Below are 22972 nucleotides of genomic sequence, written 5' to 3'. Positions count from 1 at the left end.
GTGTCACATCTTAAATGCCTTTATATTGGCCCCTTTTTTCTTTTCATACTTTCTGGTCTTGTGGATTTTCTGACAGGTTTTTGTTAGCTGAAACATTTTAATCTGCTTGGAAAAGTGAACATTTGAAATTTTTCTGAAGTTATGACTAATGCACTAATGGGCATTTCTCAATTTAGCTAGCTCATTAATATTATATAATATTTAAGAAAGCAACCTTGTTAAAAATGAATGTGTAAATTATTTTCCTAAAAATTTAATCATGTCATATCAGAAACTACAAACTAGCCATTTGGCTTTGTTGAATTTATAACCAGTTTTAAACAATGTTACTCTTTCAACAAGCCCTGAGTTCTTGCTACATTTCAGGTAGGTGCTGTGCTGAGGCTAAATTATCCCTGACATCAAATTTAGCCCTGAGGCTGAATTATCCCTGACACTGTAAATTTGTCCAGTGACATTTTGTAATAACGCATCATTCCATAACTTAGTAGCTTTCTGGAGTGTTTTCTTTTTTTTTTTTTTTTTTTTTTTAAATTTATTTATTTATTTATTTTAGCTGTGTTGGGTCTTCATTTCTGTGCGAGGGCTTTCTCCAGTTGTGGCAAGTGGGGGCCACTCTTCATCACGGTGCGCGGGCCTCTCACTATCGCGGTCTCTCTTGTTGCGGAGCACAGGCTCCAGACGCGCAGGCTCAGTAGCTGTGGCTCACGGGCCCAGTTGCTCCGTGGCATGTGGGATCTTCCCAGACCAGGGCTCGAACCCGTGTCCCCTGCATTGGCAGGCAGATTCTCAACCACTGCGCCACCAGGGAAGCCCTGGAGTGTTTTCTTATGAAAACTCCTTTGGCTTTGTATCTTGGGTATAGTTTCTGAAACAGCTGCAGAAATTTGGTGGGCAGTGGATTGAGAATTTCTCATTCTGAATGGAATTCTTTAACAGATTACTGGGAGGACTGGGGGAAGGAGGCAGCAGGGTAGTTGGAAAGAGCTCCAGCTTTGGAGTGAGACAGACCAAGTTTGGGTTAAGTAACCAAGGTTACTTAACTTACTCTTAAGCCTGGATTTTGTCATTTCTGCAGTTAGGATAACAACTACCTTGGGCACAACTTATTTATTAGCCTTCTGTTTCTTCATCTGTAAAATGGGGGTCATTACTTACCTCAGAATATTCTTGTGAGGATTAATAGCTAAAGTGCCAGCTAATGTTATCTCAGGGTAACTCTGAGGATTAAAGGGGATAATTTATAAAATGCCAGGTGCCTTTCCTTTCCCTGTCAGTGAAGACAGTGTGTTCATTGCCAGTGCTGCTACTCTTTACTCTATTTTCATTTTTTCTGCCAGGAGTTCTTATTTTTCAGTGAGGCCTTTTGACCTGTACTTCTGTTTCTGGTGTGGCCTGCTGGGTGGGTGAGGTACTGAATTGCTGCTGCTTAGGGGTGGGTCAGTATGTAACTCATGCCCAGTGTAGATTGCCTCAGTACTCACCTTCAGTGTGCATTGCCAAAGTGGTTATCTGGTCTTAGTGAATCTAGGGTTCTCTTGCTTCTAGATAGAGAAGTGAATCTTCCCATCGCAGACTTGGGGAAAGTTCAAGCTTTGCTCACCTATAGACTTGTGAACCTGGGATCAGAGGTCTTATTCCCAGTGGTTCTTTGATCACAGTTTGGGAATTAACTTTTGTATTGTGTGTTTGGAGGAGAACTTTTTCCTGCATTAACATGTTCTCTGTGTCTTGCTCTCTCAGATAATCCACTAACTTGCTTTCTTTGCTCTGTGTTCTTAAATCATACATACACTCCTTAGGCAGAGCAGGAACCTGTCTTTATCAGTACTTTACAGTACTCTGTATTTATGACTCTATAGAATGAATACAAATAGCCATCTGCCTTGGGAGTTGTTCTTCCATCTTTTCAAACCTAATTTTGTATACCACTGTGACCTGGTGGCCAGCCCATTCAGATAGGAGAATAATGAAGACTCCAGATTGTTGAAACTCGTACCCCTCACCCCTCACCTTGTCTCCAAATTTAAAGCAATCCATTTCATTGTCATATTACAAAGGTAAGCTGTTGTTGAATCAGTGTGCAGAATTGGGGAAATAGTGTTGAATTAGTGAAAATAACCTATTTAGGCTTTGAAACCTAACATTTGACTTGGGTTCAAATCTGGCCTCTGCCACTTAGTATCCTTGTGACTTTTGGCAGGTTATTTAACCTCTGAATCTATGTTTATTTCTAAAAAGAGAATCTACATCTCATACCATATCTGGTTTATAAGAGGCATTCAAATGATAGTTACTACATACATAGATGGATTCTACTTTAGATTACTCTAGGTCGCAGATGAATCTTTTTTTTTCCAGAGGGTTGTGGCCAGTGGAATAAAGTTTCAGATTGTGACTTTATTTCGCTCGTGTTGCCTGGTAAAAAGATACACAAATGATAGCTTCTTTGCCCATCCTTTATTATATTTTGTATTATTGGAGACTACTGTACTTCAAACTTACCTCAAGTGTTTGAGATATAACTGTGTTAATTCGAATCAAACTGCTTGGGTTTTTTTGTTTTTTGTGTTTATTGAAGTGTAGTTGATTTACAGTGTTTCAGGTGTACAGTAAAGTGATTCAGAGATATCTATATAATATATATTATTTATATATATATAATTTTTTTTTCATATTCTTTACCATGCTTAGGTTTTCTTATAATTCTTCCCTTCACTGGAAGACCTCCCACTGTTGCTATGTTATTTATGTAACACTGACACTTTGATTCCTTTTCTGGCTTAAAGGTGGAGAAATGAAATTCACACAGAAGGCCCAAATGCTAATGTTTTTTTTGTGATTCCATACTTGCTGGTTTGTTTTATGGAAATGCTTGAGTGTATTGTCTTTAAAGCAAGAATCCTGTAAGTTTTGCAGATGGGAATAAAAATAAGGCCCAGTGATATATTAAGATTATAATGTCTTGAAAATCCTGCAGGGTTATGCAAGAGTAACTTGATAACTTCATGAAGTTATCAGGTGTTATTGTGAATATTTATATTCTGAATTCAGACCCTTAACAGGGCCCGAAAAAACTTATACTGTTGGCTTTGAATAGGTAGTTTTCTTGCTTATTCAGTGTGCACTTGGAGTCTTGGGATTTGAGGGTTGGAGTGGGTATGGGTAACTGTCAAGGAGCTAATTGTTAACGTTTTTGGCCTGTGTATTTTTCCCCAATTAAAAAAAAAACATTATTTATATGGCATTAGTTTGATAAAGTAGAGGAAAAAAAGATAGCTTCATTTAATCTTACATTCATTTTCCCCACTAATATATTTTCTTTTGGTTTATTTCAAGCTATAGGGTTTGGAGGTTTAGGTTGTTTTTTTGTTTTCTTGTGCCAGTGATCTCCAAATAGATGATCTCCCAGAAGAAATGGTAGTATATTAGTGAACTATACTTGAAAACTGCAAAAGGTGATTGCTTATCTCTTGAAATAAAGGGGAGCTATGGAATAATAATAATAGTTTTCTCAGCCTACTTGCATGGATTTTGACTATTGAGCTTACGATCTCTTTGGGTTAATTAAATCAGAATTTTTCAGCCGATGGACTATATCAGGGAGAGTTACAGAAGTGCTGAGATTCTGGTCCCCTCAGCCTTCTGGCCATTTGTGCAGGGTACAGGGCCTCCAAGCCAATGATCTTAGGTCCAAAGGTCTTGATCATTTATCCAAGTCTGCCATATAAATATTTTCTCTTTGTGTTTTGACTTTTTAAAAGCTGTAAGCCCTAATTCAGAAAGTTCAGTAATTGAGTATCTTAACAGTTTTAAGACTCTAGGGGATTCCAATCTTAAAGTAGTCTTGGCTTTAAGTTTAGGAAAAACCATTTTAAAGTCTCTGACCCTCAAGCAATTCTTTTTCCATGTATATTTCAGGGGATATACTTTATTTTTTTATTTATTTTATTTATTTATTTTTGGCTGTGTTGGGTCTTCACTGCTGTGCGCGGGCTTTCCCTAGTTGCGGCGAGCGGGGGCTACTCTTTGTTGCGGTGCACAGGCTTCTCACTGTGGTGGCTTCTCTTGTTGTGGCGCACGGGCTCTAGGCACATGGGCTTCAGTAGTTGTGGCTTGCAGGCTCTAGAGCGCAGGCTCAGTAGTTGTGGCGCACGGGCTTGGTTGCTCTGCGGCATGTGGGATCTTCCCGGACCAGGGCTCCAACCCGTGTCCCCTGCATTGGCAGGTGGACTCTTAACCACTGTGCCACCAGAGAAGCCCTCAGGGGATATACTTTAAAGTGTAAGATTAAACGATTAAAGTTTGGACACTTGTAAAGAAATTCAATTTCTTATTTTCTTAAGCAGTAATGGAAGGCAAAACTGAAGTTCCCTTGTGTAAAACTGGTGTCCTCACCTGACTCTGAATGCCACTGTATCTTTTCTGAAGCTGACATTTTGTTAATCATTCATCAAGCATGGGTCTCATGCTGGAACATAAATTGAAGCCTAGGATACATGGTCTTCCTCTTCCTTCAGGAAAAAATGGGATATGCGTAACTTGAGAAATTTAATTGTTTAGTATTTATGTAAATTATCAGGTTAATTTTTTTTTTTTTTTTTTTTTTTTTTTTTTTTTTTTTTTTTTTTTGCTGCTCGCCTTGAGGGATCTTAGTTCCCCGACCAGGGAGCAAACCCGTGCCCCCTGCAGTGGAAGCACGGAGTCCTAACCACTGGACCGCCAGGGAATTCCCATCAAGTTAACCTTTTAAAATTGATATTTTGCAATGTGAAAAATGTACCTTTCCTTTTGTCTAATTCAGCGATTCTTAGTTTTCCTGGGGTTTACAGATTTCACTGAGCCTGTAATGAAAGCTCCTGATCTTTTCTTCCAAAAAGTGTACCTGTACAGTGCTACTTTGTATATACTTTAGGGAGTTAATGGACCTCTGATCTCATTGATAAACTCCATTTTCAAATAATTTGTATGGTCCAAATAACAGTTTCCCCTTTTTATTATTTTTAATACAGCAACACTTGCATGACTTACTTGTCCCAGTATTTTTTTTTAATTGAAGTGTAGTTGATTTACAATGCTGTGCCAATCTCTGCTGTACAGCAAAGTGACTCAGTTATACACATACATACATTCTTTTTTAAATATTCTTTTCCATTATGGTTTATCCCAGGAGATTGGATATAGTTGCCTGTGCTATACAGTAGGACCTTGTTGTTTATCCATTCTAAATGAATAGGTTGTGTCTACCAACCCCAAATTCCCAGTCCATTCCTCTCCCCTTCCCCCCGGCAACTACAAGTCTGATCTCTATGTCTGTGAGTCTGTTTCTGTTTTGTAGGTAGGTTCATTTGCACCATATTTTAGATGCCACATATAAGTGATATTATATGGTATTTGTCTTTCCTCTTTCTGACTTACTGCACTTACTATGATAACTGCACTCTAGTTGCATCCATGTTGCTGCAAATGGCATTATTTTGTCATTTTTTTATGGCTGAGTAGTATTTCATTGTATATATGTACTACATCTTCTTTATCCAATTACCTGTCAATGGACATTTAGGTTGTTTCCATGTTTTGGCTATTGTGAATCGTGCTGCTGTGAAAATAGGGGTACATGTATCTTTTTGAATTATAATTTTGTCCCAGTATATGCCCAGGAGTGGGACTGCTAGATCATTCTATTTTTAGTTTTCTGAGGAACCTCCATACTGTTCTCCATAGTGGGTGTACCACCTTACATTCCTACCAACAGTGTAGGAGGGTTCCCTTTTCTCCAGACCTTCTCTAGCATTTGTTATTTGTAGACTTTTTAACGATGGCCATTCTGACTGATGTGAGATGGTACCTCATTGTAGTTTTGATTTGCATTTCTCTAATAATTAGTGATTTTGAGCATCTTTTCATGTGCCTCCTGGCCATCTGTATGTCGTCTTTGGAGAAATGTCTGTTAAGGTCTTCTGCCCATTTTTTGGTTGTTTTTGTTATTGAGTTGTATGAGCTGTTTGTATATTTTAGAAATTAAGCCCTTGTCGGTTGCATCATTTGCAAATATTTTCTCCTAGACTGTAAGGTGTCTTTTCGTTATTGTTTTTTGTTTGTTTGTTTGTTTGTGGTTTCCTTTGCTGTGTAAAAGCTTGTAAGTTTGATTAGATCCCATTTGTTTATTTTTGTTTTTATTTCTATTGCCTTAGGAGACTGACCTAAGAAAACATTGGTACGACTTATGTCAGAGGGTTTTGCCTATGCTCTCTTCTAGGAGTTTTATGGTGTCATGTCTTAGTCTTTAAGCCATTTTGAGTTTATTTTTGTGTATGGTGTGAGGGTGTGTTCTAACTTCAGTGGTTTACATGCAGCTGTCCAGCTTTCCCAGCACCACTTGCTGAAGAGACTGTCTTTTTCCCATTTTATATTCTTGCCTCCTTTGTCAAAGATTAATTTACTGTAGGTGTGTTGATTTATTTCTGGGCTCTCTGTTCTCTTCCACTGATCTGTGTATCTGTTTTTATACCGATAGGACACTGTTTTGATTACTGTAGCTTTGTAGTATTGTCTGAGGTCTGGGAGAGTTATACCTCCTGCTTTGTTTTTGTTCCTCAGGTGTCACAGTATTCTTTCAGCAAATATTTCTGAACGGTATTCTATGTCAGCTTCTGTGGTAGACTCCTCAGGATACAAAGGCACTATTCTCTACTTTTAGAGCTTTGTTTAGCTAGGGCAACAGATGTGTAAACAGTACAGTGACACTGCTAGATGGAAAAGGTAAGCAAAGTGTGCTGTTGGAGTACAGAGGAGGGGTCTTGATCATTAGAAAATTTCTGTAAATCTATGGTTAGGTCTGTATTTCTTAATTGGCAAAAAGCATACTGCAAAGTACTCCAAGGTATTTTTTGTTAAGTTCTAATTGGACTAGTAATGGAAACTAAATCAAGGAGCAATGGTGTTAAGTTGAGAGCTTAAACCAGCTTGCTGTTGCATCTGATAATGCTGAATGTCTTCTTTGCCCATATTTTTCCCCATTACCTTTTTTAAATATATCATTTTTAATTTACTTATATATTTATAAATTTATATATTTAGTATAGAGCAGGGATTGCTAACTGAAATACCTGCAGGAGTCAAGTCAGTAAGATAAATGTATAGAGTTGTCCAGGTTTACCTGTGGCATCTTCCAGTGGGTTGGTTTTAGAGCCCATTGTTGGATAATCACCGTTAGCAGATCCAAGTGATTCTGTCAGTGCAGGAATGCAGAATCATTGTTACCAGAAAGACAGATCTTTCTCCTTCCTTCTTAAGAGAAACTGAAGGTTGATTTGTTTTTTAGTGTTGGCAACCAAGTCACACTTAGAAATATTTATTATGAAAATCTTTAACAAATAATTCAACTTAATATCTGATTCACTTTTTAAAAACACTGTGGAAAACTTGCACATGAATGTTCATAACAGCATTATTCATAATGGCCATAAAGTGGAAACAAATGTCCATCAGCTGATGAATGGATGAACAAAATGTGGTATATCTTTACAGTGGATTCAGCCATAGAAAGGAATGAACTACTGTAAAGCTACGTCATGGATGAACCTTGAAAACATGCTAAACGAAAGAAGCCAGATACACAGAGATACATATTGTGTGATTCTGTTTTTATGAAGTGTCCAGGATAGGCAAATCTATAGAGACAGAAAGCAGATTCATGGTTCTTAAGAGGTGAGGGGGTATTAGGAGTGACTGCTATGGGATATTCATTTTCTTTGGAGGTGAAGGTAATGTTCTGGAATCATATGGTAGTGATGGTTGCATGCTACAGACATACTAAAAACCACTGAATTGTACACTTTAAAATGATGGATGTGATGTTGTGTGGATTTTATCTGTTTTAAAAATTGGAAGAAAAAATACTGTGTGAGCCAAATAGGACATATATGTTTGCTATAAAGCAGAACGAATAGGCTGTGAATCTAGACAGAATATTTTAAAATCACCACCTCATTATGACACTGTAAAAATTGCTCAGATTCACCTTCTGTAAAATGGGAAAGGTATTACCTAGGTCTTAGACTTGTTAGGTTTAAAAGTGATAAATATAAATCCCAAGGAGTAGTATAGGCATAGGCGTTCACATTTCTTTAGAATTGGAAGCTGGAAAATGTTTGCTGCCCTCTGTTCCAGCCTATTATCTGTTGTTGGCAAGTCTAGGACAACCCACCCTATTAATTATTGCTTATTGATCACCTGCAGGGAGTATCTCCTGGGTAACCTATCTCCATGATAGTAAAGGAGAGAGAGGGAGAAGATATTACGCCTTATATTCTGCAGTTTCCTCACTGTAATCAGATAGGTCATATTTGGTCCTAGTGGCTCCAGTGTTCCTGTTAAATCCAAGGTTCACATTTTTCAGTAATAGAGTACTGAACTGTTTCTGTAGCTCTATCAAGGATTGTATGGCACTGTGCTCATCACCTGGGTAAAATGCATGGCCTCATAAAAGCTTGTGGTTCCAAAGAAACATCTCTCACACATGCTGACTGGCTTCACATCTCACTGGGAAGTGATAGTATGACTGTTATGTGATAAAATTTACATGCAAGACCAAAGAGCATCTGTAAAATTGGCTGCACATCAAATATCCATTATACCTGTACAGCCAAACTGCTTTTCTCAGTTCTGAACAGGAGCACGTCTGTATGCAAGGAAATATGATTTTTGCCAAAATATTGTCTATTACTGTCTTAATATCAGTTCATCAAACATTTATGGAACATATCAACATGCTTAGGCACTGTGATAAACACAGGGTATATACCAAGAGAAATAAATCATGGTTCAGGTCCTTGAATTGATAGTTTAATGAGTGAGAAGTATGTAAACAAAACACATGTGATAATGTAATGAGTATATGGGGGTGCTTTGGCCCCATAGAGGAAGTATTTTGGTTCATTTTGGAGAGTTGTGGAAGGCTTCATTGTGGACGTAAAAGTTGCTGATTCTTGAAGGGTGAGTAGGATTTCCCCTAGCAAGCTCTATTGTGGAGGGCATAAATTATAATGGCACAGAAAAGGCGGGGGGAGCATGTTCAGTACTCATTTGCTTAACATTTTTTAAAGTTTTAAACTTTTTACAAAGTGTTATGGAAATACTAAGCTGTGCAATAGGAAGACATTAGGACAGAATGGAGGTTGAAAACTGATAGCCAGTTACAATACTGATTGAAATGGAAATGGCTAGATATTCAGGATTTTCATTTCTTCTTGTATCAGTTTTCCTAAGTCTTTTTCCTCTAAGTATTTCAGATATGTTCTTCATGTTATCCTATGTTTTAGGATACAGCATATGATAGGATTTTCCCCCTTTTTTAATTTTATTTTTTAAATCAGTATACAGTAAAATTGATTCCTTTTTGTGTGTACAGTTCTATAAATTTTGACACACGAAGAGTCAAGTAACCACCATCAAAACAAGGGGACAGAGCAATTATATCATCTCCCTCATATTACCCAGCCTCCCACCCCTATTCTCTGGCAACCACTGTTCTGTTCTCAGTTACTATAGTTTTATCTTTTCACAAATGTTATATAAATGGAATCAAGCAATATATAATATTTTGAAACTGGCTTCTTTCACTCAGTATTGCTTTTGAGATTCATCAAAGCTGTGTGTATCAGTGGTTAGTTCCTTTTTATTGTTGAGTAGAATTCCATTGTTTGGATGGACCACAGTTTGCTTATCCATTTAAGATTCTTTGGTGATTATGAACAGAGCTGCTGTAAATCTGCATGTATAGGTGTTTATGGACATAGTGAGTGGGGCTTCTGGGTTACGTGAAAATTTTTAACTTCCTAAGAAATTGCCAAACTGTTTCCAGAAGGGCTTTGTTATACTATTTTGCATTCCTACTAGCAATGTAAGATCTCTCTAGCACCTAGTATTGTCAATATTTAACTTTTAATTTGAAATAATTTCAGATTTAGAGAAGAGTTGCAAAGATAGAATCCTCATATACCCTTCACCCAGCTTCCCCTTATGTTAACGTATCACATAACCATGACACTTTTAATAAACTTTTAATAATAAACTAAGAAATTAACACTGATACAGTACTATTAACTAAACTGTGGACTTACTTGGATTTTACCAGTTATGTCCTTTTTCTGTTCCAGGATCCAGTCCAAGATACCAAATTACATTTAGTTGTTTTGTCTCCTCTAGTCTGTGACAGTTTCTCAGTCTTTCCTTGATTTTCAAAACTTTGACAGTTTTGGAGAAGACTGGTGAGATTTGTAGAATGTCCTTCAATTTAGGTTCTAATCTTTTTCTAATCTCTAATCATGATTAGATTATGGTTATGGCTTTTTGAGAATGCCACAGGTGATGTGCTCTTCTCATTACATATTTAGGGTATATGATACTAACATAACCTATCTTTAGTGATGTTTAGATAGTGTCTACCAGGTTTCTGCACCATAGAGTTGCTATTTCTCCCTTTCCATACTTATTCATTAGAAGGGCTTTCCTAAGTCCAACCCATCTTCAAGAGAAGGAACATTAAGCTCCACCTCCTCAAGGGAGGCATATCAAATAATTTGTGGACATATGTTAAAACCATCATAGTAGTTAGTGAGTATCCTGGAGGAGATACTTAGAGGCTATGCAAATATCCTGTTCTCTTAAAAGTTTTACTAACCAATTTTAGCATCAGTCAGTGGATCTTGCCTGCGGCAATTACTGTGCTGATCTAATGGTAATTTTCTATTTCTTTTTTTCTTTCTACATGTGTAAGTTGAATTCTTGTGTAAGGAAGATTTTTTTAATTTATTAAATCATTTATTTATATAGTGTGGACTCATGGATGTTTATTTTATTCTTTGGGGTTACCATCTAATACTGTCATTATATTTTATTCAAATTGTTCAAGCTTTTGCACTTGGAACTCTTTCAGGTTGGCTCCCATGTCCCTTTGACTACAAGATTTGCCAGGCTATCTTATATTTTCCCTGCCTCGATCCTAGAATCAGCCATTTTTCTAAAGAGCCCTCCTTCCTTTTATTGGAGAAAGGTATTGAGAAACCAAGGTTTGGACACTAGTTATTCTTGTTGCTACTCATTGACACTACTTCTAGGTGCTCTTAGTGGACAGAGCTAGGAATTTGCATCCAGAAATGTCCGCTGTTCGTGGTGCACAGTTCTATGGGTTCTAACAATACTTAGAGTAATAAATCCACCTCTGCAGTATTAAACAGAACAGTTGCATTTCCATGTGTCAATCACATGTTCTGTCTTCATAGTTTTGCCTTTTTCAGTATGTCATATAAATGGAAACATACAATATCTAGCTTTTTAGATCTGGCTCCTTAACAAAATATATTTAAGATTCATCCATGTTGTTGTACAAGTCAATAGCTTGTTTCCCATTGTGTGATTATACCACCATTTATCCATTCACCTGTTGGACATCTTGGTTGTTTCCATTTTTTTGCGATTATGAATAAAGCTGCTGTCAACATTTGCATACAGGTTTTTGTGTGAACATAGATTTTCAGTTCACTTGAGTAAATACTTAGGAGTGGGAATGCTGAGTTGTATGGTGTTTATTTAACTTTATAATCAGTGGCCAGATTTTTCCAAGATTGCTATAGCATGTTGCATTTTCATCAAGAATGAATTAGTTTCTGTTGCTCCAAATTAGTTTCTGTTACATCCTCACCAGCTTTTGGTGTCATCAATTTTTTTTTTTTTTTTTTTTTTAGCTATTTTAATAACTGTAGTGGATCTCATTTTAATTTGATCTTTTGTGAAGTGTCTGTTCAGATCTTATGCTTGTTTTTTAATTGGAGTGTTTTCTTATTGTTGAGTTCTTTGTATTTCATACATGCAAGTCCTTTATCAGGTATGTGATTTGCAAATATATTCTATCTGTGGCATTTTTTTCATTCTGTTCACAGTGTCTTTTACAGAGCAGAAATGTTTTAGTGTTGATGAGGTCCAATTTTTCAGGTTTTACTTTTAAGGATTGTGCTTTTGGTGCCATGTAAAGAACTCTGCCTAATCTCGAATCACAAGATTTTCTTATAAAGGTTTGATCATTTTACATTTAGATCCACAATCCATTATGAGTTGTTTTTTTTATAAGGTGTGAGGTTTAGATTGAAGGTCGTGATTTTGTATATGGATGTCCAAGTTTCCCAAGACTATTTACAGAAAAGATGATCCTTTCTTCATTGAACTGCTTTTCCACCTTTGTCAAAAATCATTTGGCCATATTTGTGTGGGTCTATTTCTATACCTCATTCTGTTCTGTTGATTTATGTTTTATCCCTTTGCTAATGACACAGTTTTAAAAACTGTAAGCTTTGCAATAAATAACTTAAAATTAGATCGTATGATTCCTTTAGCTTTATTTTTCTTTTTCAAGACTGGTTTGGTTATTCTGGTTCATTTGGATTTCTTTTTTAATCCAGTCTGACAGTCTTTTGTCTTTTACCAGAATGATTTATTTCATTTATATTTAATATAATTAATCATATTTGTGTAACTTTTTTCTCTGTTTCTTATGTTCTGGGTTTTTTTCTTCTTTTTTCTTACCTTTTTTGGATTCTTCTTATTCCATTCCCCCCTACCACCAATCTTTCTAGTTTGGAAATATATGGTATTTTTGTTCTATCAGTAAGATACCATCGTAAATATTGTAACTTGGAGCCATAACTTATCAAAGATGTTTTTTTGAACTTTTCCATAAATTTTGGTCTTCATTTTCTCTTTCAGTTCAAACCTTCCAAATGGGATTATTGTTCCTTATTTTCTTTCTTTAGAGATATTTACTGGATGTAGAATTTTAATGTGGCGGGTTTTTTCCATCAGCACACTATAGGTATTAAACTGTCTTGGCTTCATTGTTGCTTTTGGAGAAAACTGTTCTAATGTTGCTTCTTTGAATGCAGTCTGTCTTTTCTGCTTGCTTTTCAAATTTCTCTTTATCTTCGGTTTTTCTTCTGTTTTATTGCATGATTAGTTGTGATTTCTTTTTATTGATCTTGTTTGGTATTTGTTGGCTTCTGGAATGTGATTGTGTCTAATTGCTTCTGGGACTTTCTAAACTGTTAACCTCTTCAGCTGTTGCCTCTGCCCTGTCCCATTTTCTCCTTTTCTTCTAGTTCCAATTAAAAGTATATCAAACCACTTCACGGTATTATTCTTCTCTTATTTTTTCATAGTTTTGGCCTTTCTGCTACACTGTGGATAATTTGTAACCTGTTTTCCAGTTCCTTAGTTTTCTCTTCATCCTTTTGAATCTACTTTTTTTTTTTTTTTTTTTTGGCCCCACCACGCAGCTTGTGGGATCTTAGTTCCCTGACCAGGGATTGAACCAGCACCCTCGACATCGAGAGCATGGAGTCCTAACCACTGGACCACCAGAGAGTTCCCTGAATCTACTGTTAAATCAGTCCATTTCAGTTACTTCTTATTTCTGAAAGTTCTGTTTTGTTCTTCCATGTTTTGAAATCTGCTGTTACTTTTTAAGTATCCTGTTCCCTGCAGGTATTCTGAAACTTATTTCTGTAAGCATAGTCAACATAGTTGTTAAGTCTCTGTGGGTTTTTTTCTGTTGTCTGTTCTTTTTCTGCCAGTCTAACCATTGGAGTCTTTAACACCTAGTTATCTTTTTTTTTTTTTTTTTAAGAAATTCACGTTCTTTTATTTATTTATTTATTTATTTATTTATGACTGTGTTGAGTCTTCGTTTCTGTGCGAGGGCTTTCTCTAGTTGCGGCAAGTGGGGACCACTCTTCATCGCGGTGCGCGGGCCTCTCACCATCGCGGCCTCTCTTGTTGCGGAGCACAGGCTCCAGACGCGCAGGCTCAGTAATTGTGGCTCACGGGCCCAGTCGCTCCGTGGCATGTGGGATCTTCCCAGACCAGGGCTCGAACCCGTGTCCCCTGCATTGGCAGGCAGATTCTCAACCACTGCGCCACCAGGGAAGCCCTGCTAGTTATCTTTGATTACAAGTTGGATGTTGTATATGAAAAATTATGTGTAGGATTCATTTGAAGCCCACAGCAAGGTATTTTTCCCCACAGCGAGCTTGTTCATGTCAGGTATCTGTGGACATTACTGGTCCAGGGACCACCTTAAAACAAGCTTCAGATCAGACATTCCCTCTATAGGGCTATAGTTCTTCCCTGGATCTTCTACTCCCTGTTCACTCCCACCCTAAGATTGTAACTCTCTCAAGTCTCGGCTTATTATGATGAGGGCCTCGTCTTTATCCTCCCTCCCTCCCTTCTTTCCTACCTTCAGTTTATTTACTTATCTATTTATTTATTATGAGGAGGGACTCCTCACCTTGTGAGAGCTCTGGGCTTTGGTTTCTGTCAGAACAAAATTCTAATTTCAGGGATCAACAAAGACGCTTTGGGCTTCCTTGCTTGCTTACTTCTCTGGGTTCTCATTTTCTCTTCACTTTTGGCTATATGCTTGTCGGTCTTATTTAAGAATGTGAGAGAGAGATGGGTGTGTGTGTGTGTGTGTGTGTGTGTGTGTGTTTGTGTTTAATCCATTCTCTTTGGTTCTCAGTAGGAGAGTTGACCTAAATAACCTAGCCCCCCATTACTGAAGACAGGAAAGTTACCTGCAAAAATCTTGATTTCTCACTTTGAAAACTGAGAAACAATCACACTTTCAGGGATTGTCTACAAACTCTAGCTACTTGTCCTTTCTAGGCATTTTGCTTTGTGATCTCTGCAGTAGAACTGATTTGTTAGAGGAGTGGAGAAAGGAAGAGAATGAGATCTAAAGTGCAGTGGTTGTGAATTAATCATTGTTTCGGGGGAGAGGGCCACATATAGTAACAGTTGAGTAGAGTGCACTAGTGTTTTCCAACGTAGATTGGAAAAGATTAAAAGGTTGTTGATCTGATGTGCTTCTTACAGAGGATAACAGGGTGTGCCAGCTTTTGGTCATTTTGGGATACAAAGTTATAGGTCTTTAAAATTCCTAACTTAAAGAATTGTGCTTTACAATTTCTTGTATTGGTGTTTCTCATCTGAATAATTCCTGTGCATCCTTCAAAACTGAGCTTAGATGTTATTTCTTCCCTGACTGCCTTTCCCCAAACACTGAGGTACTCCATAAATATTTATTGAATGGATGATAATGGGTTGGTGGGTGACTTAAATAATGGGTTGGTGGGTGACTTAAGTTCCCTTCAATTCCTGCAGAGCACCCTGACTTAATTCTTTCAAGCACTGATCAGAGATTTTAATGGTCTGTTTTCTTTGTTGGAGGGCAGAATTACTTTCTCTTTATTCTCCTGGGCCTAGAGAAAGGATCCCTTCCTGGCAATCAAGCATGTTTCCTGGTACATAATAAGTATTAGATAAATGCTTAATGAATGAACATTCTGCTCTTGATTTTGAAAGGAGGAGATAATTGGAAATTAAGGGCAACTATGGACATTTGAAACAAGTAATTCAGATAGTATTAACTACTTATGCTTTTTTTGTGTTCATTTGACCTTCTAAACAGTGCCGCTTTGAAAGGGGAAAGGACAAGTTTGTATGGCTAAATATTTGTCTTTGCTTCTACAACAAGGCAAAAACATATACATAGTTAGTTCCACAAATCCTCTTACCAGTTTTTGCTGCCTGATTGCTAAGAAGAGTTCATTCTCTGCTGCAGTGCTTCAAAGGTGTTTTTTCCTCATACAGCTGCTTTTCCTCTAAACAAGTGGTCCTAAATCATGCAGTCAGTGCAATATAAGCACATCCTGCATTCTTTACTATAGAACTCTTTGTCCTGCCTGGATGAGTATGAGCTCTTGTTCATTAACTATGGTTGATCTAGGGATGGGAGGGGGAACTTTTTTTTTTTTCTTAAGATGGAGATGCTAATAAATATTAGGGTTAAAAGACATAATAAAACTGTTTCACAGTTTGAAAATTTTTTAAATTTAGAGTTCCAGAATAATCTTTTCTAGTTCTAATACTAGAAAATTGATCTATAAAAATACATTAGTACAAATGACTGATTAGACTTGTGCATTTTCTGATATTGGTCCATTCACTAAGCCTCTGATTTTCTTTTTTAGTTGCCAGATTGAAAAACAGAAATCACATGGAGTAGAAGAGATTAGAGGGAGAGACTGACTGAAGAGGGCAAAAGGAGTTTTTATTGAAATTAATTAGTTCTGTTACATTTATGTCAATAAACTTATTAGTGTCACAGTACATATTTTAGCCTGATGATTTAGTGAAGTTTTCTTTTCTTTGCATTTTATTAAAGTATAGGTCAAGCAGAGCCATGTATTAATAATTGGCTTTGGTTGCAGGTGTGGTCCGACTTTAGTAGGGAAAATTTTGTTGACAAGAATTTTTCATAGTTGATTAATTGGCTTTTATTAGGCTAAGCATTGAGCAAACAAAACTTAGCCATGTCTTCAGAGTCAGTCTGAGGGCTTTTAAAATAGAATTAGTGATCTGAAATTTGAAATTATTAGCCATGAAAGTTACATCTCCTTTTATGCAATACATGAGGACAGTAAGAACTAAGTAAGGTCATTTAAAATGGAAATTAAAAGGAAAGGTAATACTTTTTCTGTAAGTTATATTTTTTTAAGGTATACTTCTGTTGTGAATGGTAGATAGGAGAATTGACCTTCAGGATACTCAGGACTCAAGCACTTTTCCCAACTTTCAGATAAGCCATTGTAAAAATTGCTAAACTAGAGTTTCTTCAGTGTTCTCTTAATTCTAATTGTTGTGGGAGAGAAATATAAATCTTAACTGTGGCCCTGTTATTTAATAGAAGAAGCTATAATGGGGGGGCGGGGAGTGAAGAGAAAATTATTCAAGAACCCTTGAGTTAGTCTTTTAGTTTTCCTAGCTATGTACCAGATGACCTGAAGGGTTTAGGGGTACTCTATCTTTTGGAGGCAACATCATTTTTATTTCATTTTTTTGAAAATAAACCAACATTGATTTGATTGACGAATAATATTTACTGGACGTCCTACAAAATGCAGAGACTTGAGCTGGGTACTGTAAAATCAAAAGATGAATTAGATAATGGATCTTGACTTCAAGGAGCTAAGGGTCTAATAAGGAAATTAAGGTATGATGTAGAAAGTGGTAAGTTCAGTTCGATAGGAATGAAAAGACATGAACCTTGGGGGCCAGCCATTTTGGCTTTGAATCCCAGCTCCATCTCTACTGGATATTCTTGCTAAAGCTACTGAATTTACTTAGGCTGTTTTCTTATCTGTAGATTAGGAAAAGAAATGCCTGCCACATAGAATTCTGGGGGAGAGGTGTGGGGGGCAGGTATTTAAAGCTGAAAAACTCTTTTAGCTCCAGACTTGTAATACCTGATTGCCTATTCAGTACCCTTTTTAATATGTCAAAGAGCCATTTTAACCTTATGTTCAAAACCTGACTTGTGAGCTCTTCCAGAATGTTTTCTGTCTCCATGAATGGCATCAACAGTCTCTCTAGCCAGAAATCTAAAAGTCACTTCCACTCCTTACCCCATTATCCAGTCCACCCAGAGCTATTGATTTTACACCATAAATTTTGTTCGTCATATTAGTTCACTTATCTCCATTGCTACCACCATAGGTCAGGCCTTCATCATCTGTCTTACATAGGCTACTGTTGATAGCTTTCTGTTTCCCTGAAACTATTCTCTCTTGCCTGTGTCACACCCAGCCAGAGAGTAAACTTGTTTAAAATGCACATATGGGTCACTTTTCTGCTTAAAATTCTTCAATGAATTTCCATTATCCTTAATCTGCAGATAAAATCTTAAAGGCACATTCGTCTCACCGTTCTGCCTTGCTCATTATTGTATTCCCAAAGCCTGGCATAATACTTTTTCATAGTAGGTGCTCATATATTTAAGGGATGAACAAAGGAAGGAATGTCTGAAAGAACCAAATCTATAGTTGAGAGATTTAGACTGTCCCTGTATTTCCTTCCTGTTAGGCTGCATGTGAATATACATACACATTTACAGCAGTACAAGTGAAATACTATTTCTGAATAGAATAATGTTTATCTTCTTTTTTCTGTCTTTTCACATCCCGTCTTTACCCCATTCCATCACCCTCCCTCATCCCTCCCTGCACCATTTTATTTATCTGAAGTTGTTAAGCTATAGTTTAAGAAGACACACCCCACCCTCCCCCACCCCTGTTTTCTTCTCCCCGCATAATTAATGAAGGCCAACTATTTGGAATTCATGTGAATGACTCTCTTACTCTAAGCAGATTATTTGGTATGCATGACAGTAAAGTGAAGCACCTCTTTGGGTTACTGCAAAATAGCTCGTTGTCCTCCCAGTGGAGAATCAAATTCACCAGTTCATAAATTAGGTCCCAGTTGATGAGGCACAAAGCTGCAAGGGCCAGTCAAACAAGTACTTGAGAATCTCAGGAGTTTCATTAGTGAATAGCCTTGCTCTGCGCTTCTCAGAGAATGCCAAGGCCTTATGAGAGCAGAAGACTGGGTGATAAGAGTGTGATTGATACATGGGCTAATAAATGGGAGTTGGGGAATATTTTCCATGTGAGTCAGATGATTCCCACGGAGAAATGAGGTCTCATTTTGTCCACCCATGAGTTGGCCCTCAGAGGCTGGGAGTTAACCACAGCTCCTATAATTTCTGTACTTTGAAGAAAACTAGGAGTGAAGACCACAGCCTTTTAAGGTTAGGCTTCTGCTTATTAGTTTTCGCTAAGGAGCAATGGGATAGTAATCATTTAATAATAATTTACATGTGTTCGGTGTTTTTGAGCCCTTTCTGGAAGATCATCTCACTTGAGCTTCCCTTCAGTCTGCAAGTGCAGTTAGGCAGGTTTTATAAGTGATGAATCAAAGCTGGAAGAACCCCAGTAGAGGTCCCGTAGCCAAATAGGGATTCAAACCCAGGACTCCACTGCTTGCTTCATCACATTGCATATTGCATCTAATCCCATTTATTAAATTTGTGCTGATTTTACAAACTTCGTAAGTTCATTGGGGAAGAGCTTTGAGATCCACAGTTAAAGGGTGTCTTATAGAATATCAACAGAAAGAATAAAATACCTATAAAGGAATATAGAGACTGAAGAGAAAGATACAGTTTCAGAGAAGAAGGTAAGAATTTAAGAGTTTAGTATCATTAAAATTCATCAATTCCTGGGACAGTATTTCTACTGGTTTAATGCTGTTGTCTATACCGTTTTGGCTGTTTGCACACATACACACACCTTTACCCATCTCCCTAGTGTCTTTTGCTGCTGTTAGTGCAGTGATAATAGTCACCAAAAAAGCCAGCAGTCCTAAAGCACAAATGACCTTGTTTCTTTGGGAAGAAGAAAAGTTACAATAAAAGTGTCTGCTTTCTGGTTTTTTGCTTGTTTGGTGTGTGTGTGTGTTTATAATTAATCGATATTAGGTAAAGATACATTAGGTTATTATCACCCAGATGGTTTTATAAAACCAAAGAAATAAATATTTGGAAATAATTTTGAAGACAGTTTTGGTCCACTTTTTAGTAAGTTTCTGAATGATTTTATTGTGTTCTGGCCATTTAAGTTGTATACATATGGGACCCCAGAGTTGAACAGAGGCAAGTTATAGGGGCTTTTATGAATTGGAGAATTCGTAGGTAGACGGATGGATCTTTTGATCTCATATATTGCTGGGGGGGGGGGTGGGAGTATCATTGTTTGTCACACTTTTGGAGGATAGCATTAACCCCCATCCTAGTCTTTCTTGCTCTTCCTCTAAAAGCTTTAAGCCACTGAAATTGTGGCCATAAGGAGACATCTCTTCTGGCTTACTTTTTGATGTAGTAGCTAAGCTCCAGCTTAAATACAACATTGGAAAGAACATGTAGATTGTTGTAAGTGAGTCTCATAGAGGTCTCAAATAGGCACAGTTGTAAACACTTTATACTTATTATCTCTTTGAATCCTCACCACAAACCTGAGAGGTGAATACAGTTATCTCTATTTTGTAGTCTGGTTAAATGTCATCAGCTCCTTCTAGCTGTGTGTCCTTTGGCAAGTTGCTTAACCTTTCTTTACTTCATTTTCCTCATCTGTAAAATGGGGGTAATGGTAACTGTCCTTACCAGTTCCTTGTGTGGTAAGGGTTACGAAATAATTCACATAAAGCACGTAGTGAATGCTTGTAGATGTTAGCTGTTGTTATCTAACTAGTTTATGATTACATGGCAAAAAAGATTATCGTCACACTAATCAGAAGTTTGGTTTCCAGTCCTTAACTCTCCTGTTAAGTAGCTATGTGATTATAGGTAAATTTTCCTCTTTCTGGGCCTCAGTTTTCTTATACCCATTTTTAAAAAACTTTTTACTTGGAAGTAACTTCAAATTTACAAGAGACAGAAATAAAAATAGTACAGATATGACACCAAAAGCACAGACAACAAGACAAAATAGACAAATTAGAGTTCATCAAAATTTAAAAGTTTAGTGCATCAGCAGACACCACCAACAGAATAAAAAGGCAACCCACAGAATAGGAGAAAGTATTTGCAAATAACATATCTGATAAGGGATTAGTATCCAGAATATATAAGGAACTTCTACAACTCAACAAGCAAAAGAAAAAAAAATTAAAAAATAAAGGACTTGAATAGTCATCTCTCCAAAGAAGATAAATAAATGGCCAGTAAACACCTGAACAAGTGCTTAGCATCACTAATCATTAGAGAAGTACCAGTCAAAACCACAGTGAGATACCACTTTATATCCATTAAGGTGGCTGCTATTTAAAAAAAAATTACATAAATGCTGGAGAGGATGTGGAGAAATTGGAGCCTTTGTGCATTGCTGATGGGAGTATAAAATGATGCAGCCACTGTGGAAAAGAGTGTGCTGGTTTCCTCAAAAAATTAAAGATAGAATTACCATATGATCCACAATTCCACCCAAAAGAATTGAAATGAGGAACTCCAGAAGGTATTTGTACAGCAGTGTTCATAGCAGTGTTATTCACAATAGCCTAAAGGTGGAAACAACCCAAGTGTCTATTGATGAATGAATGGATAGACAAAATATGGTATATACATGCAATGGAGATATTCAGCCTTAAAGAGGAAGGAAATTCTGGCATATACTACATCATGGATGAACCTTGAAGACATGCTAAATGAAATGAGCCAAGTGTAAAAGGGCAAATATTCTACAATTACACTTACATGAGATACCTAGAGTAGTCAAACTCAGAGACGAAAAATAGAATGGTGGTTATATAAGGAGCTGGGGGAGGAGGCAGTTGGTGTTTAATGGGTACAGAGTTTCATTTTGGGATGGTGAAAATTTTCTAGAGATGGAGGATGTGGTGATGGTTGTACTAGAATGTGAATGAACTTAATGCCTCTGAACTGTATGCTTAAACATTGTTAATTTTGGTAAATTTTATATTATGTATATTTTACCACAATTTTTAAAAATATATGTTTCAACAAATTAGAATAGTACAAAGAAACATCGTATCCCATTACCCAGATTTACTTACTGTTATATTTTACCCCATTTGCTTTATCATGTGTGAGTGCATTCTTGTATACACCTAATCTAAATCCAGTTTTGTCATTTGATCTGATAGTATTTTTAATAGCATTTTCCCCCCTCTAGTACAGGATACAGTCTAGAGTAGGACATTATATTTAGTTCTCATGTCTCTTTAGCCTTCCTTTATCTTTTATAATATTGGCATGTTTGAAGAGCACAGTGTATTACTCCCCACCCCTGAATTTTTTAATAGAAGCTTCCTCATTTTCTGTTTGTCTTTGCCTTGTAATTAGATTGAGGTTACACAGTCTTCGCCAGAAAATGCATGGGTGATGTGTCTTCCTCAGGTTATAACATCTGGAGACTCAATATATTTTTTTAAAATATGATTGGCTTTATTCTGTGATTTATGCATCGGACAGCATCCCATCAAACAAACAGAAGAAGGGTGTTCCCTCAATACATTTGTAACTAAATGCAGAGTAAAGGGAATCTACAAATGCTATAGGAATCTCAGAGAATGGAGATAACAAGATTGGAGTGGTCGGGGAAGACATGATGAAGGAGACTTAGTTTACTGATTTGGTAGAAAGCACATTTCTAAAATTTTACCAGCTTTTCCTCGGTATCAAATTCTGCATTAGTTCAGCCAATATATATTACTGTCTTCCACCAGTTTTTTTATTTACTTATTTTTTAATTAATTAATTAATTTTATTTATTTATTTTTGGCTGCGTTGGGTCTTCGTTGCTGCGCTCAGATTTTCTCTAGTTGTGGCGAGCGGGGGCTACTCTTTGTTGCAGTCCACAGGCTTCTCATTGCGGTGGCTTCTCTTGTTGCGGAGCACGGGCTCTAGGCGTGCGGGCTTCAGTAGTTGTGGCTCACGGGCTCTAGAGCACAGGCTCAGTAGTTGTGGTGCACAGGCTTAGTTGCTCCACAGCATGTGGGATCTTCCCGGACCAGGGCTCGAACCCGTGTCCCCTTCATTGGCAGGCGTATTCTTAACAACTGCGCCACCAGGGAAGCCCTCCACCAGTTTTTATTAAGCTTGCTCCTATATTAAATAAATCAGGAGGAAACTACTAGTTTCTTTCTTTTTCTTTTTAATGAAATCAAGTGTATCTTTCAAATGGTGATCACTGGCCTACCTATTATTACGTAAAGTTCCCCAAATAATAAAATGACATTGAACTTTGATGTATGAGAACAAGTCTTTATTCTCTTCCTGGTTCATCAAATATTAGAGTCAGACTAAGGTTTGTACTCTTGACTTTGCCACCATTCTAGAGTGTTTTAGCACCCTTACTTGAGCTGTAGAAAGCTGCTGAAAGGAAAGTGTTCTTGCTAATACTTTTTTTTGTTTTTTTTTTGTCTGCATTGGGTCTTCGTTGCTGCACACAGGCTTTTTCTACTTGCAGCAAGCCAGGGCTACTCTTCATTGCGGTGCACGGACTTC

The 22972-nt window shown here is 37.1% G+C and overlaps 1 protein-coding gene across 1 annotated transcript in view; it reads left to right on the top strand.

Annotated features, from left to right (window-relative positions):
- Positions 1-22972, top strand: part of CSNK2A1 (casein kinase 2 alpha 1) — a 54062-nt gene that overhangs the window by 6246 nt on the left and 24844 nt on the right. The gene's annotated exons all lie outside the window — the stretch shown is intronic.

This window comes from Balaenoptera musculus, chromosome 15 (assembly GCF_009873245.2).
Source record: "Balaenoptera musculus isolate JJ_BM4_2016_0621 chromosome 15, mBalMus1.pri.v3, whole genome shotgun sequence".
NCBI classification, from domain to species: domain Eukaryota; kingdom Metazoa; phylum Chordata; class Mammalia; order Artiodactyla; family Balaenopteridae; genus Balaenoptera; species Balaenoptera musculus.
The sequence above is the reverse complement of the archived record's forward strand: the minus strand, read 5'-3'. Positions and strand labels throughout refer to the sequence as shown.